Raw genomic sequence first — 9,319 nt, 5'->3', positions numbered from 1 at the left:
CCACTGAGTTATTGCATAATGAATATAAAATTCCTCAATATTTCATAAAATGAAGGGAAATTTAGCCCTTTGTCTAGGAATATCATTGCTGGAGACACTTAATGACCTTGTGAGGCAAATAAGGCACCCATTATGACCTGATTTACCATTACAGGCTCATTCATTTCCCTTATGAAAAAGAACATTTCCTACAACTACGGAAGCTTTTTACAAAATAGATGAAAAAATTGGGTCAGGTTTAGGGGTACGGTTAGGGTAAGGGTTACCTCACTTAGTGTTAGGGTTAGCTTTTAGGGTTAAGCTTAGGGCAAGGGTTAGGGTTAGGGTTGGGGTCAGCATATCAGTTGAGAAATAGAAATATATATTTGTTTTAAAGGAAAAAATAAAAGCACTTGACGTTTATTTCGTTAAGTAGCAATAAAAAATGTTTGCTTTAGTTAAGAACTGGCAGCTAGAAGTTATTGACGTCATTTAAGGTAGCCAAACATAGGATTTTAAACTTCGAGAACGAAACAGTTCTATTTGTTTATAAATTGAAGGGGTGAGTGCAAAGTGACGATTTGGGTGAAAAAAAAAAATTTCGCGAAAGGGCTTGAATTTTTGCATGTGCTCTTCAATGTAATAGAAAAACGTGGTCCTGTATTTTTGTCGCTGGTTTTTGCTTCGTTTATAAAGACGCCGCTAGGAAAACGGAGTGGTTTTTCTGCATACGCAATATCTCGAAAACGAAGCGAAGCTTAGCGGAAAAACTACGGGACATTGTTAAACATACCTAAACAAAACTGCATGCGAAATTTGGAGCGTATTCGACAAAGTTCACTTTTGATTAAAATACCTAGCGCCCTTTTCCCGCCGAGGTCTTCAAATAAACGAAGCCGGGCCTTTGTTATGATAAACAGAGCCGGTCCTTTATTATAATAGCCAAGCCAAGCCTTTGTTATAAGTCGAAGTCTCGCCTCGGTTTATCATAACAAAGGATCGGCCCGCCGCGTCCGCAAGGACTTTGATTTCACTTAGAAAGCAGCAAAATGTCAATTTCACGCAACGTATAAGCTCAAAAATGTTGATTTTAGGTCAAAAAAGGTTTTAATGTTGATTTCACGTTAACGCGTGACAGCAAGGAGGTTGATTTCTCTTAGAAACGAGCAAAATGTCAATTTCACGCAACGCATAAGCTCAATGATGTTGATTTCAGGTCTAAATAGGTTAAAATGTTGATTTGACGTTAACGCGTGACGGCAAGGAGGTTGATTTCACTTAGAAACCAACAAAATGTCAATTTCACGCAGCGCATACGCTCAATGATGTTGATTTCAGGTCTAAATAGGTTAAAATGTTGATTTCACGTTAACGCGTGACGGCAAGGATGTTGGTTTCACTTAGAAACCAGCAAAATGTCAATGTCACGTAGCGCATACGCTCAATGATGTTGATTTCAGGTCTAAATAGGATAAAATGTTGATTTCACGTTAACGCTTGACGGCAAGGATGTTGGTTTCACTTAGAAACCACAAAATGTCAATTTCACGCAGCGCATAAGCTCAATGATGTTAATTTCAGGTCTAAATAGGTTAAAATGTTGATTTCACGTTAACGCTTGACGGCAAGGATGCTAGTTTCACTTACAAAACAGCAAAATGGTAATTTCACGCAACTTATAAGCTCTGTTTTTGATTTCACGTGAAAACGCGCTATAAATAGGGCTGACAGATTAACAGATTAACCCTTCTCCGCAACGTACGGGTCTCCATACATCTGCATGTCCGCTGATCCCAGAAGCTCAAAACACTACAAATCATGCCGATTTGAAATAAAATCAACGCAACCTGGATCACAGATCTATGTTACAATCGATCGCTACTTGTTGGCCATTCTTAGCGGAGCTCCGGCGGCCCGAAGGACCGCCAAGCGGAGCCCCATACTCATATCGGAAAGAAAAGGAAACCCATGAGTTGATTTTCTGATGGTTATCATGGCTAGCGGTATTGCTCGTGGGCGCGTACGCACGACGACGACGACGGCGGCGGCGGCGGCGAAGTTGCCCAACATGACGGCCATACTCCAAATAATAGGTTGACAGAGACATGCAGCCTTGGTTTACCGTGTACTTCGTTGATATTAAACATCCATGTTATGATCAACTGACACCTGTCAAAACAAGGTATCCACTGACCAGTATCACGTGACCATATCGCGGGCTCAAGTTTACAGCTCCTCGAGGTCACGTGTTTTCTTGAAGTTGACCGCTGACCAAGCGCTGGTTATCGATTGGATCGCGGGCTTATATTGGGTTAGCTTGTTGGAAACAGGGCAGGATTGCTCGGAAGCCGGTTTACGCTAACCCAGGATTAAAAGTTAATCGAATTATAACTTTTTCTTCTATACAAATGTGTTTTGCTGTTTTGTTGTGTATATAGTGATTATTAAAGCTCAAAACAGAAGGCCAAACAATATACAGTAACCTCACCGCAAAGTTACAAAACTCAAATCAAAATTCTACCTTTTTCGGATTTAGCTTAATCGGGCTTTGAACAACCCGGTCCAGGAGCTACGCTTTTAGGCTGGCCTAAATCTATATATTATGTTTAAACAATCTAGTTACCAGTTCGAGAAACGTCCGCAGAACGTGATCGCAATGCATGCCGGGAAGGGTCTTTACACCTCGTGCGCGGTCGATACAAGACAAATTTTATCACTCTAAAACCAGTTCTCGCTTTCCAAACTTTGACGCTAGCAACGCTTGGCAAATGGGCCACGACTCACCAGGGGGTATTTTTCTCGGGCAAGAACTGCTCTTGGACTTTGCTGCCTGGCTCGATCTGACTTTGAACGCCGATAACACGATTACGGTATATCAGCTGCCTTCGAAGTTTCAGAACACATTTTGATTCTTTAAAACGTGCTGATGACTTACGGGTTTATCGAGACTTTATGATGCCTCTCAACCGCCAGGCAGGCATACAAGGTACTTTAAAACAATGCTTAAGATATTAGTTGACAGAGCTCTAATGCGGCACATCTCTTTTTTGTTCGATGAATTTCGTTTGACGCTCGATCGATTCACGTCACAATAACCGACGTAAACAATCTGTTCCTAGATTTCCGCTCTATATATGCTGTGAGATTTGATTTTGACTTCATACACTATAAACAGTCTGCCTGTTTGCTGTTCAACAAATAAACTCCTAAAGACATGGCTAGGAAAAGCCAAGTATTTTTGCATACGTTATAACTCGAAAACGAAGCAAAAACCAGCGACAAAAATACAGGGTCGCGTTTTTCTATTACACTGAAGACCACATGCAAAAATTCAAGCCCTTTCGCGAAAATGTTTTTTTTTCACCCAAATCGTCACTTAGCATGGTTTTGCACTCACCCCTTCAATTCGTTAGAAAAACTACAGGCATAAGATGCTGGGTGCTTGAACGCGATAACAAGTCTTCATTTCACTAATAAAGTGATAAATATATGATCATTTAGCCTAAAAAGCTACACCCGAAATAGTTTCACATTGTTGAGCAACACCAATAGAGTTTACGCTCCATTGCCTGGTCACGTGACTAGTTATTATTTCAAAACTTTGTAGCCTGTTTGAGCGGCAAAAACAACTGATAGTGAGTAAGACTAGTAATTTTTCAATTTCTTTTACAAAGACCTTTTTATAGCGTGTTTTAAATTTTGCCTATTCTGCATTTAAGTGGACATTTTGAGTGTTTGTAGGGTCTTCGGGTTTGCACTAGTCTATCACAGAACAAATTCCAAATGGCAAATGCCATGCCAAATTCACTATATATTATTTTAAGTAAAACAAAGCTCTCTTGTGATTTATGACTATCACGTGATTGCTATACTGCCCCCACTGAGTTATTGCGTAATGAGTATTAAATTCCTCAATATTTCATAAAATGAAGGGAAATTTAGCCCTTTGTCTAGGAATATCATTGCTGGAGACACTTAATGACCTTGTGAGGCAAATAAGGCACCCATTATGACCTGATTTACCATTACAGGCTCATTCATTTCCCTTATGAAAGGGAACATTTCCTACAACTACGGAAGCTTTTTACAAAATAGATGAAAAAATTGGGTCAGGTTTAGGGGTACGGTTAGGGTAAGGGCTACCTCACTTCGTGTTAGGGTTAGCTTTTAGGGTTAGGCTTAGGGCAAGGGCTAGGGTTAGGCTTAGGCTTAGGGTTAGGGTTAGGTTTTAGGGCTAGGCTTAGGGTTAGGGCGAGGGCTAGGGCTAGGGTTAGAGCGAGGGTTAGGGTTAGGGTTAGGGTCAGCATATCAGTTGAGAAATGGAAATATATGTTTGTTTTAAATGAAAAAATAAAAGCGCGTGACGTTTTTTTCGGTAAGTAGCAATAAAAAATGTTTGCCTTAGTTGAGAAATGGCAGCTAGAAGTAGTGACGTCATTTAAGGTAGCCAAACATAGGATTTTACACTTCGAGAACGAAACAGTTCTATTTGTTTATAAATTCATTAGAAAAACTACAGGCATAAGATGCTGAGTGCTTGAACGCGATAACAAGTCTTCATTTCACTAATAAAGTGATAAATATATGATCATTTAGCCTAAAAAGCTGCACCCGAAATAGTTTCACATTGTTGAGTAACACCAATAGAGTTTACGCTCCTTTGCCTGGTCACGTGACTAGTTGTTATTTCAAAACTTTGTACCCTGTTTGAGCGGAGAAAACAACTGATGGTGAGTAAGACTAGTAATTTTTCAATTTCTTTTACAAAGACCTTTTTTATAGCGTGTTAAAGTTCTCCTATTCTGCATTAAATCCGTGCAATGTTAGGAAATAGGTCACGTGACAATATTAAAGTATTCATAAAATCTTTTAAAAACGGGTTAGTTAATGTTGTATCATATTATCAACATTTCCTTTACCTAAGCAACACGTCGACAGCAAATTGGCGTAAAAGTTCTTTTACAAACTGGGTTATTTACAAAAATGTGTTTTGTGACGTCATGACCACGAAACGTGCCATCCGACACTGAACATCAATTTATACCCCTGATATGATAAAATATAACTTATTCTAACTAGCACAGTAGTTTTCTTTTTTGATAAAATGGGCTTTTGGAAACATGTATGTTCTCTGCTGGGGGTCTTGGGATAGCCTCAAACACCAGTTTCTGTACGTTTGCGCAAACTTATCTGCCAGAAAGATGGTTTAGAATAAGAATTTCACTCTGGAACTGATTTTGGGTCACTGTTTAAGCACAATGAACTATAGAAACTCACATTTAAACATCCAGAAGGTGAACCAAATAAGGCAGAAAAAGTGATGATCCGGATTTCCAAGTCCAGTCCACAATCTCAACTCCTAGAATTACTATAGTCCGGTAGCGTTAATTCTAATCATCAACCCGGCTACCTTGGTTTAAAATTTGTTCGTTATTTTGTCTTTTCCTTGTTTTCTCCATGGGCAGAAAACCCTTCGGCTATTTTCAACTCTGAGAAACCTACAGAATTTCGAAGTTCAGAATTTTGCTACGTCGAAAATCACCTCGCCAACGAGTTCGTGTAGGTCGCTATTTTGCATTGTTTGTGATAATTATCTCAATCCCGGGAAAAGCTTTTAGACAGAGCAATTCAAGGGGTCATTCGTTTCCTCAAATATGCTATAGTCTTGACTTTGCTTGTTCTGGTTCCTGGCTAACAGCAGCCTTTATTTTCACATACATCTTGCAATGCATTATGGGTAACTATACTGTTGTGACACGGAATGCACCTTCCCGCCAAGTCAAGACATTTTATAAGTCTAAAACCAGGTCAAAACATTCATACTTTCATAGGCCCGGTACCTACTACTTGTCATGTAACTCGCCAAAATACCTTTTTTGTGCCCTTGAAGTGACCTGCTTTTAGACCTGCTCTGTTTTGGCCTGACACAGTCGCAAACCAAGTTTCCTTCTTTTAGCGCTTAACAGCACTCTTGGAATCGCCAACTGCCGCAAACATTCAGTTGTTCGAATGCTGCATGTCAAGCTACCGATCGCCAGACTTAAATGATGTCCTTTGACCACTAAAACAGCTATTTAGAAGACATTATTCTGTCACTTACACGTTAATAAGCTTTCGATACGTGGCATAATCGAACTTCCTCAATCGATATATTGACATCGAGGCTACTACGTCATGTGTGTCTATTTCTCAAACCCAGTCTGTTCAGGTGAGACCGGGGGGGAACGCGGCTCATCGTCGTAAAGTCAGTAAAAGTAAAGCAATGGTTCCAAGCAAAGGTCCACTTAAGGTGGTATGGTACCCTCAATATGGACCAAAAAGTTTGTTTAAATATGGTGAAGAAAGATCAATTGTGTGCTATTGCACTCAAGAAGAGAAATTAAATTTCTAGAGTTTTACTCAAAATGGTTGCTATGGAAACCAGCCACAGCCTTTTGAAGTAGTGTTTTATAGTATTGACGCCAACACTTCCTGCTCTTTTACAAAACAAGATTTGACTGTCGAATAAACATATCATGTAAGTTTCTGTTTTGTTCTGTGCAATGAACCTAAGTTTTGACAGTTAACTCTTATTTTCGGTGCTTTTTACAGCTTTATTTGGAAATAACCTTATTTTTTACCACACCCAGTGGACAAATCATCTCACGTCACGTGACAGACCTTAAAATGTTACGACTTTTTTGGTTTATGACATCGCGACACTATTGGTCTTTGATCAGCCCAAGTTTCGGGAATTCTACTTAAAAACCTTGCAAAGTAGAAATGTTGGCGCGGAGTCAGTCGGTACAAAAGTAAACTTTTGAGAAAAATGCACTTTAAGTTTCTTACACGAAGTATTAAGCGTTTAAAGAGCCACTAGTAGTGGGAGGGATGCAGATTGGATCTCGGGGGAGGGGGTGCAATGGTTGTTCTATTTTGTAAAAAGTTACCGTAGTTGTGGGAAATATTCCTTGTCATAAGGGAAATGAATGAGCCTGTGATGGCAATTTGAGGCAAAGCTTTTCACAAATAATTATACCAATCGAGTTGTGCATGTCTTAAAAGTTTTTTTCTAAATAGTTTCGTTCATATAAGTGAAAAATAATCTATATTTTTGGTCACGTTCTTATAGTAAAGAGTCGTTGCTATGGCCGTTGCCACGTGAAAAAACTTATACCACTGTGTACTTTCCTTAAATTTCACACTCATCTGGAAGGAAATTCGGCAAGATCGTTTCAAAATGTTTTTGACAAGTCCTCGAGGGTCTTAAGTCTTGTATTTCCAAGAAATTGAATTTTTCATGAACATCGCCATATTTTAGGGTACCATACCCCCTTAAATTGGATCAACGGGGTTACAGTAGACCTTTCAGGGTGTCCTCCGGGAAAATCTTCCGTGTGCATCATTGTAAAGCTAAAAAACTTCAGTAGAATTCTACTTGAACACCAATGCAAATGCTACAATCGTCTACGAAATGGCGATTTTTTTTGTGTGTTTGTTTTTTTCCAAAGTTGTGAAGGAACATTTTGATGCAAATGGTAATTAAATTCCTTAGAAGACTAAAAGGACATAAACGGTTTATTGCAAAAATTATGCGCCCGCGTACTCAACTTCAATTTCGCTGAGCAATCTTTCTAAGGTGCAAAGTTTAATAATACGCCAAGAAGTAATTGGAAACCGTTATTTGAAGCAAATTTCACTTTTTTCGAAACAGTACATACCATATTCGTATTCCCGGTATAGCAAATGAGGCTTTTCAGATGTTAATAAATATACCTGCAAAAATTTCACCATGCTGATTGGCTGAGAGCACGTCAATTAATCCCAACCAGTGCAGAAAGTTGAAATTGAGTGCAAAAAGTTGAAATTAAATTGACTGACAGGAAAGTCGCGAAAGCCCAACAAAACAAAATGGCGGGCAGCTCAAGGGAAAGTGACGATATTTTAATAAAGAGTTTGAAGGAGCATGCTATGAACAAAAACACCTTACAAAGCACAAATAACTGGGTAAAAGTCTGGAAGTCTTTAGTCTCCTCCGCAGCCGTTTTTTTGGGATGTCACGCAACGCTCCCCCCCAAAGAAACGGCTGCTCACATCCGAACAACATTCCTTTCACGAAATTAGCCAATCACCGCTTCCGTTCCATTTTCAAGAACGTTTTCGCGCCAAATTCGCCCTTTGAAACTTGTCCAATCAGAGAATGGTTTTTATCTTTGTATCCCGTCGTGGGAGATGTCACAAATGAACATACAGATTTCCGGCTGTTGTTTAGGGACGCCGAAAAATACCGACGACGCTTGAACGAGCTTTCTATGTAGCTGAAGACTCTTCAAAGTTCAAGCTAATTATTAGAAGCTTTCAACTCAAAAAATTATTGTCGAGAGGGAAGATATCTATTTTAACTTAATACAGGAACCAGGATATCAAGTAGCTTCGCTCGATTTGTTGACAGCGAGTTCTGAATGCCGCTTTTTCCTCCTGATTACAATCTGTAGGAAGCGTTTAGCCCTTGATTGACGCTTACAATTTGACATTTCGAGAAAATATATATTCTCTCATTAGCTGAACATAGCGATGAGCACATGAAGCACTTGTACTTAGGGCTTTCATTTACATTTTTTACGGTTAACAACAAATTAATTTTCTGTGCGGTAATTAGGGTTGCCAAATCTCTTTAAAGGAGTAGGTCACTCCAAAAACCGTGTATTTTTTTCCATCACCAATAAAAAGTTCACATTGAGTTGAGTTACTCACCGTTGTTTTACCTTCTGAAGTGGATGCGATCCTAATGAAAAAGAAGTGAGAAGTTCGACACCGTGAGCCGCCATTTTGAAAGGATCTTGAAGGCCAGGCCGCGTATCCGTGACGTCATTCCGTCCGAGAATGTCTTTGTTCGTTTGAGCTTTAGTATGGCTGCGCTTGAAGCGAGAACGTGCTAGTTATTCCGGGAATGATAATAATCAAATTGAATGGAACGATTGGTTGGAAAATGCTCTGTGGTGTACTTGTGAGAGATGTGCAACCATGCCGACGCAAAGAGAATGTGTTTGTTGCCGAGAACAGCCGGAGTAGGTCACCAAGATGGAAGGTACATTTTGCAGTACAATTACAATGGATGCAGTTAGCGGAAGAGGAAGTTTATTTTTAATTGTACATTGCTCTCAGAATTGAATTGGTGGCTTAAATAAATCCCCAGTATAATGCTTTTGATCTGATTTGTCTCCATTTTTATTTTACTGGCGGTTCAATGCGGAGGGAGTTCTGGTATCACGGAAACTGACAAGTTTTCAATGGTGTGTTTAAATCGGGCGAATGCTTTCCACCTCACAAGTCTGTGTTTTTACTTATAAAATTTGGATAC

This window comes from Orbicella franksi, chromosome 1 (genome assembly GCF_964199315.1).
Source record: "Orbicella franksi chromosome 1, jaOrbFran1.1, whole genome shotgun sequence".
NCBI lineage: Eukaryota > Metazoa > Cnidaria > Anthozoa > Scleractinia > Merulinidae > Orbicella > Orbicella franksi.
The sequence above is the reverse complement of the archived record's forward strand: the minus strand, read 5'-3'. Positions refer to the sequence as shown.